Here is a 22,494-nt window from a genome sequence, read left to right on the forward strand (position 1 = left end):
CAAACGTCCCCATCAGTTGATTGAGGGATCGAGACGTGGCTGCACGATCCGTTACAGCAATGCGGATAAGATGCCTGTCATCTCGACTGCTAGTGATACGAGGCCGTTGGGATCCAGCACGGCGTTTCGTATTACCCTCCTGAACCCACCGATTCCATATTCTGCTAACAGCCATTGGATCTCGACCAACGCGAGCAGCAATGTCGCGATACGATAATCCGCAATCGCGATAGGCTACAATCCGACCTTTATTAACGTCGGAAACGTGATGGTACGCATTTCTCCTCCTTACACGAGGCATCACAACAACGTTTCCCCAGGCAACGCCGGTCAAGTGCTGTTTGTGTATGAGAAATCGGTTGGAAACTTTCCTCATGTCAGCACGTTGTAGGTGTCGCCACCGGCGTCAACTTTGTGTGAATGCTCTGAAAAGCTAATCATTTGTATATCACAGCATCTTCTTCCTGTCGGTTAAACTTCGCGTCTGTAGCACGTCATCTTCGTGACGTAACAATTTTAATGGCCAGTAGTGTACGAATACAAAAGGACAATCGATAAATAAACTCACAGCAACCGGAAAACCAGTATGCAAACACAAAAACGCTACGAACTTATGCACCAATCCAGTATTTAGTATTTAAAAAACTGTTGTGTGGACACGACGCAAAGTAATAACAAGAAACAAAACTGTAAATGGTAGTCTGCTAATGTTTATGGGCTAGTAAAATGGCGGCGCCGGCTTCAGAGCATTGTACAGCGTAAGTCTGCAGAGTTACCTCCCCTAATTATACCCCCATGTTCGCTTTACTCCCAAAGATAATCTCTGTATTGCTACTTCGAAACTGTCACTTAAATTCTTTTTCACAGTTAAACTTAGCCATCCTCTTTCCAAAACTTAAATAAGACAGTGCACTCCAATTTTGTGAAATAAAGTCACCTCAAACTCTGTAGCGTAATTTCAATAATTTATAGATGTTACTATTCAGTATCAGATCATGCGAGATATATTTCAAATGGCCCTTCAGCTTACACAACATCACTTGATCTGGAAAAAAACTTTCAGCTAAGCCACTGACTCATGTTGGATTAAAATATTTCCAAACACTTTTGTTTACTTTTTAAATCATTATTACATGACTTTCACACAAACGCACAGATAATATCGCCACGTCTCAAACAGTAATGAAATGCACCAGTAGCTTCCAACTAAAGGTGCCCATAGCTGAGCTTGAACTGAATACAACGTTCAATTTCAGAGTAAGATCATTTTCGTTTGGCATCATTAGTAATGCAGGATCGGGTGACTTGCTTCAGGATGTCTTCTCTGGAAAATGGCCGTCGTTTCGACAGCAATGTAGCCCAGCAACGATGTTTCCTTCTTGGCAGAAAAACTGTTCCTTTCACCACTGCCACGCCCCACGGTCGTAACATGAAACATAAAAAATTATACATATTTTTATAGCATAATATATTCATACATACATATTCATATTCATTTTTATTAAGATTACGGAACTTATAGCTGCTTACTGTTCACGTACCGCTTGACGATGAGTTATCGATGGTACGACCTACAAATCACCGTTTCATCACAATACCTGAGTCCTCTAATAACTTTCCTATCTTTCTGACGACGGTCTGTCTTGGATCACGAATAAGCTTGCGGTATGTATCATCATCTAATAAATATAGCACCTTCAGGTGATAGTCTTCAGTGCTCAGGCCGCAGTAGCATTTCCTTTATCGGCTGGCAAGACTATCAAGTCCTCGTTCCGCATAACAAGCGTAAGCCACGTAGTTGCTCCCTGCTAATGTTGGATTCAGGTGGCGTTATGAAGAAACTGTGTTCCGTCAGTTCATCGACCTCGTAAACGGTGCCCACCCCAACATTAAATTTACTGTTGAGGTAGGAAAGGACGGCAAACCTCCCTTATTGATGCTTTAGTTAAGCAGGAGTCAGGAGGTCGGCGTGTGTACAGGAAATATAACCGGCACCTGAACGCCAATAGTTTTCACCACCCTGGACAAAAGAGAGCGATTCTAAACATGTTAGTATACAGGAGAAAGATTATTTCTGATGACGGCCATTTACAGTCGGAATTTCAGCAATTAAGACGCGTGTTCTGGGAAAAAGCTTATAGCAATGGAGGGAGTGCAAACGTTTTCAAGTGGCACACACGAAATACGCCTCGTGAATCGGAAGAGGCCAAGCTGGCTGCAGAGACTTGGACTGCGAACAGTGTTCCGGCTTGCTTTCAAGATACGAAATACGTTATACATGGTTAAGTAGAACTTAGGTCTAGGAGTTCCTGCCACATATTGTCTACATCTGCATAACTACCCTGCAATTCACCCTTAAGTGCTCTCGCGTCTGTCGGCCGTCATAATTTAATATATTATTTATTGGTAACGTTGATTGTTGCCGACTTACGTGGTGGGCCTTAATCGAAATGATACTTCATTTTAATTTTGATTTACAATTAAACGCTTTTGTGAAGTTCTCTTTTTTTTTTTAATAACATTGATCTTCAGTGGAATTAGAATCGCTGAATCTTAAAACATGAGTATATAAGTTGAACAGTGGAATAAACTTTTCATATTAATTTCCTCGGCTAGTCGGTTTACTTTAAAGCAAAAAATCTTTAGTTATAAATTACAATTGCGGCCCACACACGCGCGAGAGTATTTCTTCTTACCTCCGTTAACCATTGCATTGTAGTCGGAGTCCTGGCTCTGGCTCTCGGCTGTGTTACTGAAACTAAGAATCTTAAAGCTACGTACCTTCTGCACCGTCGGGCGGCTGTGGAGAAAAATGTATATTATGTTAATAGCGGGCGAGTTTTTCGCTTCCGCTAATTTTTTATAAGTTAATATCGCCACGTAATGGCGTCGTTGGCTGCATCGGCCGCTGCGAGTGTTGAACTGTAAGTTACTCGAATGCAGGTTAATTCAAAGGAAGGCGGACATGAAATCGGGATCACCTCTTACAAATTAAAAGTGAACAATGATATTAAATCAATATATTATCTGCTTAATTAGTACAAATATGCTTACATTTGCCAGCACTCGCAAGATGTCCGTCTACACGCAACCAAGACAAGAGAAGAAGTGAAGACGACTAAAAAATTAACAAAAGAGTGTATCTTGTCGTCTCTTTGGATCATTTTGTTATATTTCTTTGCCCTCGAAACTTACACAGAGAAATTATTATAATACGGATACATGAGAAACATGTATATTATTCAATTTTTAAATGTCTCTCCTTTATAAATACTGTTTTTTTTTAAGTCTTTTCATATTATTTCACTGGAGATGCTATAGTGCCTGGCAGAAGGTTCATCGGACCACCTACAGACAATTTCTCTACCATTCCACTCTCTTTAACATCGCACAGGGAAAACGAACACTTACAACTTCGCGTGAAAGTTTTGATTTCTCTTATTTTATAATGATGATCATTTCACCATATGTAGTTTGGCGTCAACAAACATTTCTGCGTTTGGAGGTGGAAATTGGTGATCTAAATTTCGTAAAAAGATCTCGCCACGACGTAGAACACTTTAGTTTTTAATGACTGCCGCTCCAACTGGTGTATCACACTCGTGACACTCTGCCCCCTGTTTAGTGATAATATAAAACGAGTCGCCCTTCTCTGAACTTTTTCGATATCTTCCGTCACTCCTCAATCTGGCGCGGATCCCATCCCTCGTAGCGGTACTCCACAATTGGACGGACAAGCATGGTGTAGGCAGTCTCCTTAGCAGGTCAGTTACGTCTACTCCGTGTTCTGTTAGTAAAATGCAGTCTTCACTTCACCTTCCCAAACATTTTCTGTGCGATGATTTAGATTTATATTGTTCGAAATCGTAATCCACAGGTATTTAGTTTTATCTAAACCTTTAATTTTATGTAATTTATCGTATAACAGAAATTTAATGGATATTTTTATTACTCATGTGGACGGCATCACACTCATTGTTTACGATCAACAGTCAGTTTTTGAAAATACAGATACCTTTTCTATATCATTTTGTAATTCGCTTTGATCTTCTGACGATTTATTAGACGATAAAAGACCCTCTGCAAACGATCCGAGAGGGCTGCTCACATTATCTCCTAAATCGTTTATATAGAGCAGGAACAACAGACGGCCTGTAACACTTGCTTGGCGATAGCCGAATATCACTTCTGTTTTACTCGATGACTTTCCGTCAGTTTCTGCGAAGTCGCACAGCTGAAATGACGAACCACAAGCTAGCAAATTGGTTTGAAGCTGCTTGTGAGGAACGGTGTCAAAAGCCTTCTGGAAATCTACAAATACGAAATCGATGAGAGATCCCCTCCCGACAGCACTCATTACTTCGTGCTTTTTTTACTGCGCTTCACAGGAACCATATATTCTGCGACCCGTGATGACTGTGTGTCAATAGTTCGTTTTCTTCGACGTAATTCATAATGTGCAAACACAACATATGCTCCAAAATACTTCTACAGATCGACGTCAGCGATGTGGATCTGTAATTGATAAGGTTACTTCTATTTCCTTTATTGGTGTGACCTGTGCAACTTTCTTCTCTTTGGATATGGTTCTTTCAACGAGCGAGCAATTGTATGTGATTGTTAAGTATTGAGCTATTGTATCAGCCTACTCTGTAACGAACCTATTAGGTATACTATCTGGACCAGAAAACTTGCTTTTATTAAGTGATTTAAGTTGCTTCGCTACTTTTACGTTACCAATGTAGTCCGCTGTTCTTGAGTCAAATTCTGGAATATTCACATAGTCTTCTTTGGTGAAGGAATTTCTGACAAATATGTTTAATAACTCTGCTTTAGTGGTGCTGTCACTGGTAAAATTACCATTGCTAGCATGCAATAACTGTATTGATTGTATTTTGCAGCTGGTGTACTTCACATGCATCCAGAATCTCTTTGGATTTTCCACCAGAATTCAAGATAGAGTTCTTTGTGGGATCTATTAAAAGCGTCTCACGTTGAAGTCCGCACTAAGTTTCGAGCTTCAGTGAAACACAGCCAATCTTAGAAATTCTGCGTTATTTTAAATTTGGCATACTTTTTTCATACTTTTGTACCTCACAAATACGGCAGCATTTACATGGCACTAACTATTCGCACTGTTGCTGAGTGCTGCTCTGAACTCTCACGACGCTCTCACGACATATTAAACAAAGGCCACTTGAGAAGACGGCCATGGCTGAATGTTGCCTAGAAATCAGACGTAAGATACAATTTGAAAATAGGAGAGGCTTAGCTCATGCACCACCATGTTGGGATTCTGTTGTAAAGAGATGGCCGAAATTAGAATAAACTGCAACAATCTTAACAGAGACCAGAGGTTACGCACTTCGTAGGGAATGGGGTCGGGCTTTGGATATCGAGCGAAAGCGAAGACGAGCGCTTGATGCTTCTAGGGAACAACAGTTTCAGATGTTGCGCCGGCCCTACATCAGTTGGTCAGCTATGAGCTGCCCAACATGCCTTACGCACATGCTTCACTTCGGCCCTATATGGAAGGTTTCGGACGCTTCTATCGCACTTATGTAAACGGAACAGTGTGCCAGCCCTGGCAGTCAGTGATTTTAACTCCTGATGATGATGGCGGAGACAGCTATCGAAAGCTCGAGTATTTTATTTGAAGTGACATGGCTTGTAAATATTCCATGAAACACATGAGTTTCCATTTCCAGAAAAGCATTATCAACGGGTCACCAAAGAAGTCGTGTAGATAAACGTGAAAACTATTGAACGATTAGTCCGCATTCTTCTGTAACAGAACATTTCAGAAGATTCTATTATCATGTTGTCTGAACTGTTTATCACCAACATTTAATGTTGTTTGCAAGGTTAAAGTCCAGCAAATGATCTTCACAAAGACTTTCCTCACACTAAAATTTATATTAAACGTTAATAAAATTCCCTTTCTCAAAGACGCTTTTCTTCCTATTGCCATTTACTTTGACCATTGTCAATTATTTTTCTGCCATTTTCTACTGCTTTTAGTGCCTCATTCGTAGTGTAATGCCCTCGGCATTACCTGATTTAATTCGAATACTCCATTACCCACGATTTATTTTTGTTTTCAAAATACCATCCATTCTGTTCAACTGATTTTCCGAGTTGTTTACCCTCTCTGACAGAATTACAATGTATTCTGAAAACCTCAAAATTTTTATTTTTCCTCCCTGAACCTTAATATTCCTTTCCTCATTTTTTCTTGGTTTCCTTTACTGTTTGCATAATGTAAAGATTGAACTCTACCCGACTAATTTCTCATCTACTGCGTCCTGTTTATGCCCTTCGATTATCGTAAGTACAGAATCAGTACAGTCACCAAACTAACGATAACTCAAAGGTGTGTGGCAAATTTAATGCGAATAAGAGGGCATAAAAAAGATTAAACCTACGGTCCGAACATAAAAGATCTAAATGTACAAAATGGAAGTGAAAGAATTAATAGACATTTTCACTGATCACTGGCTACCTGCTTGAAATTTGGTGTAGTACAAGTAATACCATTAAGGAGTTTGATTACCAAGAGCATAAATGCAGCATACTCAATGGTGTAAATGCTTTTATTTATGGCATACGTGTGCTCTGTGCAAAGTGAATGATATTTCTCTTGGAAAGTTGCTTTCAGTGCCGTGAGGGAAAGAGGACTGTGACCAAGAACAGCGCTCCCGAAATCCTCTCACACATGCTTCTTGGGATTCATATCGAACACTAATCGGGCAATTCCGTTAGCTGGGTCATTACTGTGGAAAGTTTCCGTGTACCAACAATCCCTGGATGATCGGGGGAGGGGGGGGGGTTGCTTTTTAAGATGAACTCGTCACCTGTTGTACACGTAAAATGACGTTCCCTCTATACAGGGTGTTACAAAAAGGTACGGCCAAACTTTTAGGAAACATTCCTCACACACAAAGAAAGAAAATATGTTATGTGGACATGCGTCCGTAAACGCTTACTTTCCATGTTAGAGCTCATTTTATTACTTCTCTTCAAATCACATTAATCATGGAATGGAAACACACAGCAACAAACAGAACGTACCAGCGTGACTTCAAACACTTTATACTAAAATGTAAACTTTTACGGCCGGAAATACCATGTCCATTATAATTATCCGGGCTGTTATGCCGTGGTCGGTTGATGAATTCTGTGGTGATTCCCAACGTTTCGTCTCCGACTGCGGGAGACATCTTCAAGGGGGTCCGTAGCTTGATGGAAGGTCCAACACACACACTGGCTCGCTACTGACTGCCGCTAAATTCCGTGTCCGCGCGCCAGCGCGCCGCGGCGTGACGTCACGTGTTTTGAAAACGTCAGTGCAATTGGCCGCTGTCCGTCGCCGTCGATCGCCGTTGCCATCACCCAGTAGTGGACGAGTGGTACACATCTTTAACACCGGCATCCATATACCGTTTAATTTGACGCCCTCCTCCTTTCGGTTGAAATTATTTGGGTGTTTAGCAATTTCGATTGCCTCCCTGTAGAGCCTTTCGTAATATCCGCTAGTGGCCGCTAGTACTTGCGTCCAGTGCAATTGGCCGCTGTCCGTCGCCGTCGATCGCCGTTGCCATCACCCAGTAGTGGACGAGTGGTACACAACTTCTTTAACACTGGCATCCATATACCGTTTAATTTGACGCCCTCCTCCTTTCGGTTAAAATTATTTGGGTGTTTAGCGATTTCGATTGCCTCCCTGTAGAGCCTTTCGTAATATCCGCTCGTGGCCGCTAGTACTTGCGTCTCCTCGAAACGAATATTGTGGTTCCCTGGCTGGAAAGCATGCTCCGCAACAGCTGATCGTTCCGTTTCTCCTCTTCTACAATTTCCCTTGTGCTCTTCCAAACGTTTAGAAACAGTTCTTTTTGTGGTACCCACATAAACATCACCACAGCTGCATGGGATCCTATACACTCCAGATTTTTCCAATGGTTTGCGAGCGTCCTTGGCAGGCCTAAGGAATTCCTGTATCTTCCTGGTGGGCTTCTAAATTACGGTAATATTCCGCTTCGTCATGATCCTCCCTATTCTTTCCGTTACATTTTTAACAAACGGCAGGAAAACCTTAGATTTTGCAGTAGCCTGTACGTCAGTATGATTTCTGCGTGGCTGCCTCAACGCACGTTTTATTTCGGCGGACGAATATCCGTTCTTCGTTAGTGCATTGTGGAGATGTTCCATCTCAGCGTCGAGCATGTGCGTTTTGTGCCCACGGAAGAAATTATAGCCAATGTAGAAGCAGGAATTCGCAGTGTAGATTCTGTAACAGCTGAAGAAATCCGTATAGAAACAGTGAGAATATTAGCCAATGCAAAACCGCCGAAAAGTAATATAACTTTGGGTGAGAGAAGAGCTTTAAAACTCCTGAATGACGACGATAGTATTTTGGTTCTCCCAGCTGACAAAGGAAGCGCAACGGTGGTTATGGATGTGGCCGACTATCAGAGAAAAATTACGGATCTACTGGATCCGCAAGCATATAGGAAGCTGAATAAGGACCCCACTAACAACGTTCTCAGAACTGTGTCGCGGTTAATAAAAAAGTCCTCCATTGAAGAGAGTGTACAGAAAGGTCTCTGCAATTCGGTTGCGCTACCACCGAGGCTTTATGGATTGCCCAAAATTCATAAAGAAAATGTTCCGTTAAGACCGATACTAAGTGCCATTGGTTCGCCCACTTACTCGTTAGCCAAGTTTTTGACTACGCTGTTAAAACCACATGTGGGCCGTTCGGACTCTTATATAAGGAATTCGACACATCTCATCAGCAGATTGAATGGCATAGTGGTCCAGCCGGAGGACATATTGGTAGGCTTCGATGTGGTATCGCTGTTTACCATGGTTCCACTTAATGATGTATTGGAACAGCTGGATCGAATTTTTCCTGCCGATATTTTAGAGCTGTTTAAGTGTTGTTTGACGGCCACATACTTCAAGTGGAATGAACAGTTCTATGAGCAAACGGATGGCGTGGCTATGGGAAGCCCCCTAAGTCCCGTAATTGCAAACTTCTTTATGGAGAAATTCGAAGAACAGGCCTTAGGTACTGCCAGCAAGAAACCAAATGTATGGTTCCGATACGTGGATGACACGTTTGTGTTGTGGAGACATGGTAGGGAGGAACTAAGCCGGTTCCACGAACATCTGAACAGTATAAACTCAAGAATTCAGTTTACAATAGAGGAGGAGGTAGACGGCAAACTACATTTCCTCGATGTGCTTGTGTTTAGAAACGAAAATGGTAGTTTGGGCCACTCAGTGTACCGCAAACCCACGCACACGGACCGTTATTTGCACCGGGATTCGAACCACCACCCACAACAGAAGCGGGATGTTATCAAGACGTTAGCGGACAGAGCTAGAAATATTTGTGAACCTGAGTTGCTCGACGCTGAGGTGGAACATCTCCACAATGCACTAACGAAGAATGGATATTCGTCCGCCGAAATAAAACGTGCGTTGAGGCAGCCACGCAGAAATCATACTGACGTACAGGCTACTGCAAAATCTAAGGTTTTCCTGCCGTTTGTTAAAAATGTAATGGAAAGAATAGGGAGGATCTTGACGAAGCGGAATATTACCGTAATATAGAAGCCCACCAGGAAGATACAGGAATTCCTTAGGCCTGCCAAGGACGCTCGCAAACCATTGGAAAAATCTGGAGTGTATAGGATCCCATGCAGCTGTGGTGATGTTTATGTGGGTACCACAAAAAGAACTGTTTCTAAACGTTTGGAAGAGCACAAGGGAAATTGTAGAAGAGGAGAAACGGAACGATCAGCTGTTGCGGAGCATGCTTTCCAGCCAGGGAACCACAATATTCGTTTCGAGGAGACGCAAGTACTAGCGGCCACGAGCGGATATTACGAAAGGCTCTACAGGGAGGCAATCGAAATCGCTAAACACCCAAATAATTTTAACCGAAAGGAGGAGGACGTCAAATTAAACGGTATATGGATGCCAGTGTTAAAGAAGTTGTGTACCACTCGTCCACTACTGGGTGATGGCAACGGCGATCGACGGCGACGGACAGCGGCCAATTGCATTGACGTTTTCAAAACACGTGACGTCACGCCGCGGCGCGGGGGCGCGCGGACACGGAATTTAGCGGCAGTCAGTAGCGAGCCAGTGTGTGTGTTGGACCTTCCATCAAGCTACGGACCCCCTTGAAGATGTCTCCCGCAGTTGGAGACGAAACGTTGGGAATTACCACACAATTCATCAACCGACCACGGCATAACAGCCCGGATAATTATAATTCAAACACTTTGTTATAGGAAACGTTCAAAATGTCCTCCGTTAGCGAGGATACATGCATCCACCCTCCGTCGCATGGAATCCCTGATTAGCTGATGCAGCCCTGGAGAATCGCGTATTGTATCACAGCCGTCCACAATACGAGCACGAAGAGTCTCTACATTTGGTACCGGGGTTGCGTAGACAAGAGCTTTCAAATGCCCCCATAAATGAAAGTCAAGAGGGTTGAGGTCAGGAGAGCGTGGAGGCCATGAAAATGGTCCGCCTCTACATCTACATCTACATTTATACTCCGCAAGCCACCCAACGGCGTGTGGCGGAGGGCACTTTACGCGCCACTGTCATTACCTCCCTTTCCTCTTCCAGTCGCGTATGGTTCGCGGGAAGAACGACTGTCTGAAAGCCTCCGTGCGCGCTCGAATCTCTCTAATTTTACATTCGTGATCTCCTCGGGAGGTATAAGTAGGGGGAAGCAATATATTCGATACCTAATCAGAAAGGCACCCTCTCGAAACCTGGCTAGCAAGCTACACCGCGATGCATAGCGCCTCTCTTACGGAGTCTGCCACTTGAGTTTGCTAAACATCTCCGTAACACTATCACGGTTACCAAATAACCCTGTGACGAAACGCGCCGCTCTTCTTTGGATCTTCTCTATCTCCGCCGTCAACTCGATCTGATACGGATCCCACACTGATGAGCAATACTCAAGTATAGGTCGAACGAGTGTTTTGTAAGCCACCTCCTTTGTTGATGGACTACATTTTCTAAGGACTCTCCCAATGAATCTCAAACTGGTACCCGCCTCACCAACAATGAATTTTATGTGATCATTCCACTTCAAATCGTTCCGCACGCATACTCCCAGATATTTTACAGAAGTAACTGCTACCAGTGTTTGTGCCGCTATCATATAATCATACAATAAAGGATCCTTCTTTCTATGTATTCGCAATACATTACATTTATCTATGTTAAGAGTCAGTTGCCACTCCCTGCACCAAGAGCCTATCCGCTGCAGATCTTCCTGCATTTCGCTACAATGTTCTAATACTGCAACTTCTCTGTATACTACAGCATCATCCGCGAAAAGCCGCATGGAACTTCCGACACTATCTACTAAGTCATTTATATATATTGTGAAAAGCAATGGTCCCATAACACTCCCCTGTGGCACGCCAGAGGTTACCTGTAGACGTCTCTCCATTGATAACAACATGCTGTGTTCTGTTTGCTAAAAACTCTTCAATCCAGCCACACAGCTGGTCTGATATTCCGTAGGCTCTTACTTTGTTTATCAGGCGACAGTGTGGAACTGTATCGAACGCCTTCCGGAAGTCAAGGAAAATGGCATCTACCTGGGAGCCTGTATCTAATATTTTCTGGGTCTCATGAACAAATAAAGCGAGTTGAGTCTGTTTCCGGAATCAATGTTGATTCCTACAGAGTAGATTCTGGGTTTCCAAAAACGACATGATACTCGAGCAAAAAACATGTTCTAAAATTCTACAACAGATCGACGTCAGAGATATAGGTCTATAGTTTTGCGCATCTGCTCGACGACCCTTCTTGAAGACTGGGACTACCTGTGCTCTTTTCCAATCATTTGGAACCTTCCGTTCCTCTAGAGACTTGCGGTACACGGCTGTTAGAAGGGGGGCAAGTTCTTTCGCGTACTCTGTGTAGAATCGAATTTGTATCCCGTCAGGTCCAGTGGACTTTCCTCTGTTGAGTGATTCCAGTTGCTTTTCTATTCCTTGGACACTTATTTCGATGTCAGCCATTTTTTCGTTTGTGCGAGGATTTAGAGAAGGAATTGCAGTGCGGTCTTCCTCTGTGAAACAGCTTTGAAAAAAGGTGTTTAGTGTTTCAGCTTTACGCGTGTCATCCTCTGTTTCAATGCCACCATCATCCTGGAGTGTCTGGATATGCTGTTTCGAGCCACTTACTGATTTAACGTAAGACCAGAATATCCTAGGATTTTCTGTCAAGTCGATACATAGAATTTTACTTTCGAATTCACTGAACGCTTCACGCACAGCCCTCTTACGCTAACTTTGACATCGTTTAGCTTCTGTTTGTCTGAGAGGATTTGGCTGCGTTTAAACTTGGAGTCAAGCTCTCTTTGCTTTCGCAGTAGTTTCCTAACTTTGTTATTGAGCCACGGTGGGTTTTTCCCGTCCCTCACAGTTTTACTCGGCACGTACCTGTCTAAAACGCATTTTACGATTGCCTTGAACTTTTTCCATAAACACTCAACATTGTCAGTGTCGGAACAGAAATTTTCGTTTTGGTCTGGTAGGTAGTCTGAAATCTGCCTTCTATTACTCTTGCTACACAGATAAACCTTCCTCCTTCTTTTTATATTCCTATTAACTTCCATATTCAGGGACGCTGCAACGGCCTTATGATCACTGATTCCCTGTTCTGCACTTACAGAGTCGAAAAGTTCGGGTCTGTTTGTTATCAGTAGGTCCAAGATGTTATCTCCACGAGTCGGTTCTCTGTTTAATTGCTAGAGGTAATTTTCGGATGTGCACTCAGTATAATGTCACTCGATGCTCTGTCCCTACCACCCGTCCTAAACATCTGAGTGTCCCAGTCTATATCTGGTAAATTGAAATCTCCACCTAAGACTATAACATGCTGAGAAAATTTATGTGAAATGTATTCCAGATTTTCTCTCAGTTGTTCTGCCATTAATGCTGCTCAGTCGGGAGGTCGGTAAAAGGAGCCAATTATTAACCTAGCTCTGTTGTTGAGTGTAACCTCCACCCATAATAATTCACAGGAACTATCTACTTCTACTTCACTACAGGATAAACTAGTACTAACAGCGACAAACACGTCACCACCGGTTGCATGCAATCTATCCTTTCTAAACACCGTCTGTGCCTTTGTAAAAATTTCGGCAGAATTTATCTCTGGCTTCAGCCAGCTTTCTGTACCTAAAACGATTTCAGCTTAGGTGCTTTCTATCAGCGCTTGAAGTTCCGGTACTTTACCAACGCAGCTTCGACAGTTTACAATTACAATACCGATTGCTGCTTGGTCTCCGCATGTCCTGACTTTTCCCCGCACCCTTTGGGGCTGTTGCCCTTTCTGTACTTGCCAGAGGCCATCTAACCTAAAAACCGCCCAGTCCACGCCACACAACCCCTGCTACGCGTGTAGCCGTTTGCTGCGTGTAGTGGACTCCTGACCTATCCAGCGGAACCCGAAACCCCACCACCCTATGGCGCAAGTCGAGGAATCTGCAGCCCACACGATCGCAGAACCGTCTCAGCCTCTGATTCAGACCCTCCACTCGGCTCTGTACCAAAGGTCCGCGGTCAGTCCTGTCGACGATGCTGCAGATGGTGAGCTCTGCTTTCATCCCGCTAGCGAGACTGGCAGTCTTCACCAAATCAGATAGCCGCCGGAAGCCAGAGAGGATTTCCTCCTACCAATCCATCGGTCACCGAATCTGTTGTTGAGAAGAGGACGAACACTTCGACTGAAATGTGCAGGAGCTCCATCGTGCGTGAACCACATGTTGTGTCGTACTTGTAAAGGCACATGTTCTAGCAGCACAGGTAGAGTATCCCGTATGAAATCATGATAACGTGCTCCATTGAGCGTAGGTGGAAGAACGAAACTAAAATGAGCTCTAACATGGAAATTAAGCGTCTCCGGACACATGTCCACACAACATCTTTTCTTTATTTGTGTGTGAGGAATGTTTCCTGAAAGTTTGGCCGTACCTTTTTGTAACACCCTGTACATCTGCACCGACACACTTCCACGGTAAAACGCGAGACTCTTACGACGTCCTTTGTGTAACGTAGTATCCATCCTCCTATTATCTCACGACAAGTCGATGACTGTGTATGTTATTTAGGATAGTGAAGATTCGAACATAAGAATTCTTAACAATTAGGGTCACGAAGTTTATTTTATTAGTTCATTTATCATCTAGTGCACCACCGTGATTTCATTTTGCAATCCGGTTCTCTCATGTTACATTTAGATATGAATCGATTCATCACGTCTGCATGTTACCAGAATGAGATAACGAAAGAGCAGAGCCTTAGCAATGCTCCTGTATGACCCATTGGTGGTGGGCAGCGATTTACTTTCTTTGTTCTTTCATCAGCTGTATATTACTTGACTTGATGTCGCGTACCTACCAGTGATGGCGAGACAAACATCATGTGAAAGAAAACTAAAGAAAAGATTTCAAAAAAATAATATTACATAGAAATATTACGTGCAAGTGTACACGACCTTTGCAGTCTGTGCATCTTAGGAACATACACCACTCCATACAGGAACGTTGCCTCACACGGAGGCAACATTTGATCAGTTTGAAAATTGAATGAGGATTCACTGTTGCCCGTGGCTGCAGAAAGAGGATGCCGCAATCGAAGCTGAGTAACTGCCCTATTTCTTTGAGTGAATAACATGAAACGTAAGTCATCGACGTGAGTTGTAGCCATTGGCATTCCTCTGCTGTAGCATTTGAATGCCGAACAAATAGCTATAAATTATTGTCGCTGTCGATGAGCAACGGAGGGATGAACATTTAACCACTAGCCATTTTGTCTGAAATTGGTCCCCCTTCAATTCTTCAGTGGTGCTCTGTGGCAGATAGTTCGATTAAATTATAATTCTACACTGTCCGACGAAGCAGGTTGTCTAAGTTGCCTTTCTCGTTGTTACCTGTTCCATTCAGAACGCGCAAGTAGGTTGCGGCGATATCCTAAAATTTTCGTCCTTTTCATTTCAAAATATCGAAACGAGGTTTTCAGCAGGTCATTTAGTTGTATTTTTAATCCATTTAACTTCTGTACGAAACAAGATCTTGAACAGGTATGTATTTCTGTAACAGTATGATATACTTACTTGACGACATTCGACAGCTCCTGAAAACGGAGTACAGCAACGTAACCTAAGAAATGAGCTAGTATTGAAATGCAAGGTGGCCAGCAAGGATGTAGCCAGGATTTTGTCAAAAGGAGGGTTCGACTCGTTAAAGAGGATCTGAGAAATATCCAAATGCAAATTAAATATTTTTTTGCAAATACGCTACCTTCGTCTACTGCCAAATGAAATAAAATTCTAATATAAAGAAACAACTCTTTGCTCACAAAATACAGCTCAATCTTCTAATGTAAGATTCAGTATGGTAGAGCAGAAAAATCTTAACGTTACGCTGAATTACTTATAAAGTTGAACGGACTCAAATCTCTTTTGATAATAACTGCCTTCTATTTCAGTCTTGTATTTAAATTTACGGCTTATCTGAGACCAAGGGAGAAGCCCTTCAGCGCATCAAAGCATCCCAAGTTCCTGAATTCAGTCTCAAAATGTATCTTTCATTTCACTAAAATTCAATTTCCGTAAGTGAGCAAAAATTTCAGTTATTGTAGTGTGAGAAGGGAGTAAACTGATTTTGGACGGAAGTGTGTGTGTGGGGTGGGGGGTGGGGGGGGGGGGAGGGGAGGTGATACAAGGCGCAGTCGGCTCGGACAAATTGAAGCAGTCTGCTGAAAAAGTCTTTTACAAACGAACTGTAGAATATGATGTCATCACATATCACTTCCGCTCTCCACAAACCACTCCCCATCGTTCCGTATCGCAACTGGTTTTCGTGGTTGAATACCGCCCATGTGACTAGATTGGGCGATATTTGGCCCAGTAATGACAGAACTTATAGCAATTTTTTTTTTTTTATAGCAGTGCTACCGTCGTCGTTTTGGCGATACTTTTTGTTGGTCAATGCGATTTTTGGGCGATACAGGCAAATGTAAATATATTTTTATGCACTTATTTTAATTTAGCGTTATTTGTAATCATGTTTACCGCTCCTGTGTCTTGTCAGATAATGAAATACTGCAACTCCGAAGTTCTATCACTCACCAAATAACGGCTCCTGGCTAATATTAAACTGCTATAATTAGGTAATTAGGTTATTATAGCTGCGAGTACATGTTCTTAACTTACCATAATGCTAGTGGACGAATCATACTCGGTTTTCGTCTTCTTTCGTATTACAAACTTATCCAGTTAGAATATATCAACACCACACGACAAAAAACAATAAACGGTAGCCCTAAAATTAAATTCACCTGCATGATTCAGAAAAGAAGAACTGAGCTCAAGTAAGGCCAACAATTTACGGTAGTTGGACTTGGTAAAGTATGGATGGGCGATAGCCGATAATACTAATGATATATCAGTAGTATAAATCTGTCGATGGCCTTGTTGAGTATCGATAGCGCGTAGCCCGTTTACGTCGTATGATTGAAAATCAAAATATGTTTCAGTTGCACTATACTGGAACTAGGTCGTCTGTAATTTCATTTAGGTGGTGGAGGGGTCTAGATCCCCCCTCCCCCCCGAACCCCCCTTTGGCTACGTCCTTCGACCAGGAACGTTTATTTTGGTGTAAACTCCGCCAAGTGGAGCTACGTGCCAGTCTCCGTCATTGTATCAGCCTTTCGACTGCCTGCTCGCTTCTATAAACGCTGTTCAGTTTAACAGGAACAGGTACTAACATTTGTCATATTTTCCATGAGCCCCTTCGAATATGCTAACGATGGTGTGCAGGTCATAGCTGACCTTGTACTAGCCGACCACGGTATTACTGCGCGTTCCGTCGCTTGGCCATTATCGGAAACAAACGGTGACTTTACAGTAAACAATTACTGTGGTGACCAAGCAAAACGCATCGCGCTGTAGAGGATTTCAACACAGTTGTACATGTATCTTATATTTGTGCGAAAGGTTTCAACGCCAACAACAACAAGCGTTATATTGCTGGACTCGCGCCAACTGTCTTGCCTCGTTGAATACACCAGTTCACGTCAGATCGCCATGTGAAGCAAAATCGGGCACGACCAGTACTTCGATTGATAATCGCCTGGATACGCCACACGCTGTCGGTGGTTTTCCTTTTCCCTTTGCGGCAAAGAGATGGAGGAGGAGTGGCTGCGTAGAGCTCCTGATCACCAAACGTTTCGCCCGTGTCGCGAAATAAATTCCATGAAGAGAGGACATGTGACGCTGTCGATGATGATCCGTCGGATGGGAACGTTAAACTCGTGGTCCCCTTGGTGCTATTCGAGAGGAGCAGGCTATGTGCCGGCACTGGGTTTCACCCTCACACATCTATCATCATCATCATCGTACAGGACAAACCTGACGCCACACTATATACACAGGATGGGCGTTCAATAATAAATGCAACACATTTGCTTTTGCTATTTGGGGAGCAAAATAACTGATAATGCTCGAAGTAGAGAGGACATAAAATGTAGACTGGCAATGGCAAGGAAAGCGTTTCTGAAGAAGAGAAATTTGTTAACATCGAGTATAGATTTAAGTGTCAGGGAGTCGTTTCTGAAAGTATTTGTATGGAGTGTAGCCATGTATGGAAGTGAAACATGGGCGATAAATAGTTTAGACAAGAAGAGAGTAGAAGCTTTCGAAATGTGGTGCTACAGGAGATTCCTGAAGATTAGATGGGTAGATCACATAACTAATGAGGAGGTACTGAATAGAACTGGGGAGAAGAGGAGTTTGTGGCACAACTTGACTAGAAGAAGGGATCGGTTGGTAGGACATGTTCTGAGGCATCGAGAGATCAGCAATTTGGTACTGGAGGGCAGCGTGGAGGGTAAAAATCGTAGAGGGAGACCAAGAGATGACCTCACTAAGCAGATTCAGAAGGATGTAGGCTGCAGTAGGTACTGGGAGATGAAGAACCTTGCACAGGATAGAGTAGCATGGAGAGCTGCATCAAACCAGTCTCAGGACTGAAGACCACAACAACAACGAAAGCATGTTGGTTTCATTCAGGATTCCAATATACCACATTATTCTCCATTAATTTGACTACAAAAACCTATTTTTCAAAATAATCTCTGTTCAATGCGACGGCCTTACACCCCACGGTACTGTGTAGGGTTGTACTCCCGCATGGTACCAGTATACTGCTCGAGCCAACATCTTGCCGCATCCATAACCTGCTCGTCATCCATGTAGCGCTTCCAGCTTCCAGGCTGTTGGGTGGATGAGGAAGAACAGTCCAATGAAGTTTTGTCAGCTCCTTTCGGGTGCGCAGACTTGTGTGAGGCCTTGCGCTGTGACGGAGAAAGAGAGGCTCGTTTGTATTTTTGTGGCGACGAACACGCTGGAGTCGTTTCTTCAGTTTCCTAAGGGTAGTACAGTACACTTCAGAGTTGATCCCTGCACCATGAGGGAGGACATCAAACAAAATAACCTCTTGTGAGTCCCAGAAGACCATCGCCATGACTTTACCAGTTGAGGGTGCAGCTTTGAACTTTTCCTTCAGAGGAGAGACGGTGTGGCGACACTCCATTGATTGCCGTTTTGTTTCCGGTTAAAAGCGATGAACCCATGCTTCGTTTCCGGTGACGATGTTCGAAAAAAATTGTCACGATCAGTCTCGTAACGCTCAAGCAATCCCGCATCGATGGTTCTTCGTTGCTCTTCGTGGTTTTCCATTAGGTGGTGAGAAACTCAGCGGGCGCACATTTTTTGAGTACCTCAACTGGTGGACGAGTGTGTCAGCACTACCAACGGAGACGTCTAATTCAGCAGTGAGGTGTTTGTGATCCGTCGATCATCTGGAATGAGAGTGTCGCCCCTTTCAACATTCTAGGAGTCACGGCTGTGTGCGGCCGGCTGGCACGCGGGAGATCGGACAGGTTTGCAGGACCTTGTTGCGATGATGACAGACACCTCGCCCAGCGACTCACCGTGCTTTTGTTGACTGCTAGGTCTCCGTAGACATTCCGCAAGCGCGTATGACTATCTGCGATGCGGTTTTCCACCAAAAGGAACTCAGCGCCAGCTCTCTGCTTGGAACCCAACTCCGTTACAGACGCCATTTTGAAGGCTATGTATAGCGCCGCCACCTGTCGGAAGTTCATTAAACTGTAAAGCCTGAAGCGGGAATATTCCACAACATCCCACAACAAATACTACGTTTTTTCAACAGAAACTCACCGATACAAAAAAATGTGTTCCATTACTTATTGAACGCCCCTCAAACAGAATGTAGTCGAATTAAGTCGCCGAGGGAATCAGATTAGGAAATGAGACACTTAAAGTAGTAAAGGAGTTTTGCTATTTGGGGAGAAAAATAACTGATGATGGTCGAAGTAGAGAGGATATAAAATGTAGACTGGCAATGACAAGGAAAGCGTTTCTGAAGAAGAGAAATTTGTTAACATCGAGTATAGATTTAAGTGTCAGGAAGTCGTTTCTGAAAGTATTTGTATGGAGTGTAGCCATGTATGGAAGTGAAACATGGACGATAACCAGTTTGGACAAGAAGAGAATAGAAGCTTTCGAAATGTGGTGCTACAGAAGAATGCTGAAGATTAGATGGGTAGATCATTTAACTAATGAGGAGGTATTGAATCGGATAGGGGAAAAGAGAAGTTTGTGGCACAACTTGACTAGAAGAAGGGATCGGTTGGTAAGACATGTTCTGAGGGATCAAGGGATCACCAATTTTGTACTAGAGGGCAGCGTGGAGGGTAAAAATCGTAGAGGGAGACCAAGAGATGAATACACTAAGCAGATTCAGATGGATGTAGGTTGCAGAAGATACTGGGAGATGAAGAAGCTTGCACAGGATAGAGTAGCATGGAGAGCTGCATCAAACCAGTCTCAGGACTGAAGACCATAACAACAACAACAACATTTACCAAATACAGTTAAATACACAACTCTTATACTTCGTGGAGGTAATGTGCCCTTGTAGGGGAAGGCCAGAAAAACCTCTCCAACTAGGCAGCTGAACGTGCCATTCAGAGTCTCCCAGCCAGCAAATCTACACGTCTTTACTTACAGTAGCCTACTCGTATCATCAGCAGTTTTAAAATGTGGTTAAAAAGGATATCGTTCCATTATTTAAAAAAGAAGCCAAACTAGCTTCAGTAACTGGGTTACTTCATGAGTTAAGAGGATTTACCATGAAACATAATAAAGTGCATTTGTGCATAATATCATATGTCGGAGTCTTGAACGCTTCTCAAAGTAAAATGGGTACATCTTTTAAGAGATTCAGCCCGTAAAGTTACATGCAGCTGCGCTGTGATCATATTTTCACAACTTTCGCGAGAGATGCTGTACAGTAAGGAGAGGTATTACTGTTTCCTGATTCTTCCATAATTCACGGCGAACCATGTACATTGAAAAATCTGATCTATTTCGTGTGATGACCAATGAGACTTTAAACAAAACACAACAGATATTAGCAAACTTAAACTTGAAATTTTTTTAGTCTTCAACACGGACAGACTGTTATTGAGACCGTATAATTCCAAACGTAAAGTTACTGAACAGCAGAAAGTAACATTTCCTGAAGTAGATGAGGGTAATTTTTGTCAGTATTGACGCCAATGTGCTTCAGGTTATTCAAACACCAATTGCTCACTTACGGCCAGCGTTACGCTTGCGCACATCTTCCTTTGTGGCGTTACTACTTCGCCCGACTCTGGCCGACGAGTAACGTTACACGGGGACTACTGAGAAGCAGCGCCAGAGCGAACGGTCGTCTGACGCAGTGGGCGTGGCGGGCCGTTGCAGATCTGCATAGCGGGCAGCACCTGCGCGCCCCGCCCACATCCGGCAACCTGAGCCGCGGGCCGTTGCGCAAGGTGCTGCCGGCCGCGGCGCTTTGTGAGTGCGACCAGACCCCAGGGCAGACCGGCTCCGCGCGCAGCATCTGCCGCCCCTCGAGGCCGGGCTTTCTCTGGGCGTGGGAAGCAGAGCCGCTTCTGCGAGGCGCTCACTCTCACACGTACAATCTATCATTATTGTGGAGGAAAACAACTTTATGATAAGGTCAGACCAAATAACCGTACGTCAGGAAGCACTTAATGGATCTGTGGTCATTTACATCCATAATGCGAAAGCCAACTCGTTGCGCATGGCGAAGGGTACTTAGTTAACTAACGTCAGTTCATTCCTTTCTTGTTTAAGTTACGAATGGTGTACGAGAAGAACAATTGCTGATAAGCCTCCGCGCGAGCTCTAATCTCTCTGTCTTGCCTAATAGATTTTTTGCTGAATGTAAGTGTATTGATTAACTTCTCCACAATCGTATGCTGTCAGACTTTTAATAATAATAAAACATATCGTGGTGCACAACGCATCTTCTGAACCTTTTGTACTTCCATCTTGTGTAAATAGAATAGGACTACAGCTGGTCAAAGACTTTAAAAATTATCAAAGACTTGAAGAAAATAAATACGACAGCCGTAATTTATTAATTATTTTATTAGAGTACCATTTTCGGGGCCTTATTGGCGCCATCTTCAGGCCCGTATGCGTATAGCTCTCCACACCTCTGTCGTCGTTAGAGGTGTGGAAAGTACACGTCTGCAGAGAAGTGTTAGAAATCTAAGAAAGCCACTTGAAATCAATGATCTCTATAACGGCACAGACATTTAGATAACTTATATAGCTACATGTATAGGGGCCTGAAGATGGTGCCAAATAGGCACCGAAACTGGTACTCTAATAAAATAATTAACAAATTCAAAGCACTTCTGTGCGCGCCCTAACATGTTAATACACCACTTTGCACAACTCTATCGAATCGATTCTCAAAATTTCATTACGAATATTGTCGTTCATGTCTTTTAACGCTACCAGGCTATTTTCGCACACTTTTCCCTTTAGACTGTTCACAGATAAAAGTCCGCCAAACGTGGCGGCCACAATCCTTTTCTAACTGTTCTTTCTTCTGTGACTCTTTCATGAATTCGTGAAACTGACTGGGGTGAAGTGTGACAGGTCGCACTATCCTCTTGAAAGACAAAATTCGTAGGTTCACGGGGTGAGTGGGTGGGAATAGGGCGTCGTCAGCTATGCGTAAAACTCCTCGAAGATTTCTAAGTCGTCATTACTATAAATTATCTCTCAAGAATACTTCGCGTTTAGGACTTTCCCAAGGAGCATACGATACTACTACTATTTCTTTTCTTTTAGCATCCTTATCAGTTAAACATTTGCCTTCCTTTAGCCTCCGAAATTCGTGAGAGTAAACCGTGATGCTCTGCTTCTGGCGTAAGTCTTTACTTTGCAGATACTACAATTAATGACTAACTATTGTATACTATACTAGAACAAAGAGTGAAACTATGAATTAAATTCCTGTTTTATGGGCTGAAGAACATTACGTTGTGT

At 43.2% G+C, this 22,494-nt stretch overlaps 1 long non-coding RNA gene across 1 annotated transcript; it reads right to left on the reverse strand.

Annotated features, from left to right (window-relative positions):
- Nucleotides 1-1,092: 1,092 nt before the first annotated feature.
- LOC124788143 lies at nucleotides 1,093-20,845 on the reverse strand. The gene is made up of 2 exons (XR_007016062.1): nucleotides 20,742-20,845; nucleotides 1,093-1,406 (listed from the first exon to the last, which is right to left on the reverse strand). It is a non-coding gene; the product is annotated as an uncharacterized LOC124788143 (long non-coding RNA).
- Between the last annotated feature and the right edge of the window lie 1,649 nt (nucleotides 20,846-22,494).

The sequence above is a fragment of the Schistocerca piceifrons genome, chromosome 3 (assembly GCF_021461385.2).
Source record: "Schistocerca piceifrons isolate TAMUIC-IGC-003096 chromosome 3, iqSchPice1.1, whole genome shotgun sequence".
Taxonomy (NCBI): Eukaryota; Metazoa; Arthropoda; class Insecta; order Orthoptera; family Acrididae; genus Schistocerca; species Schistocerca piceifrons.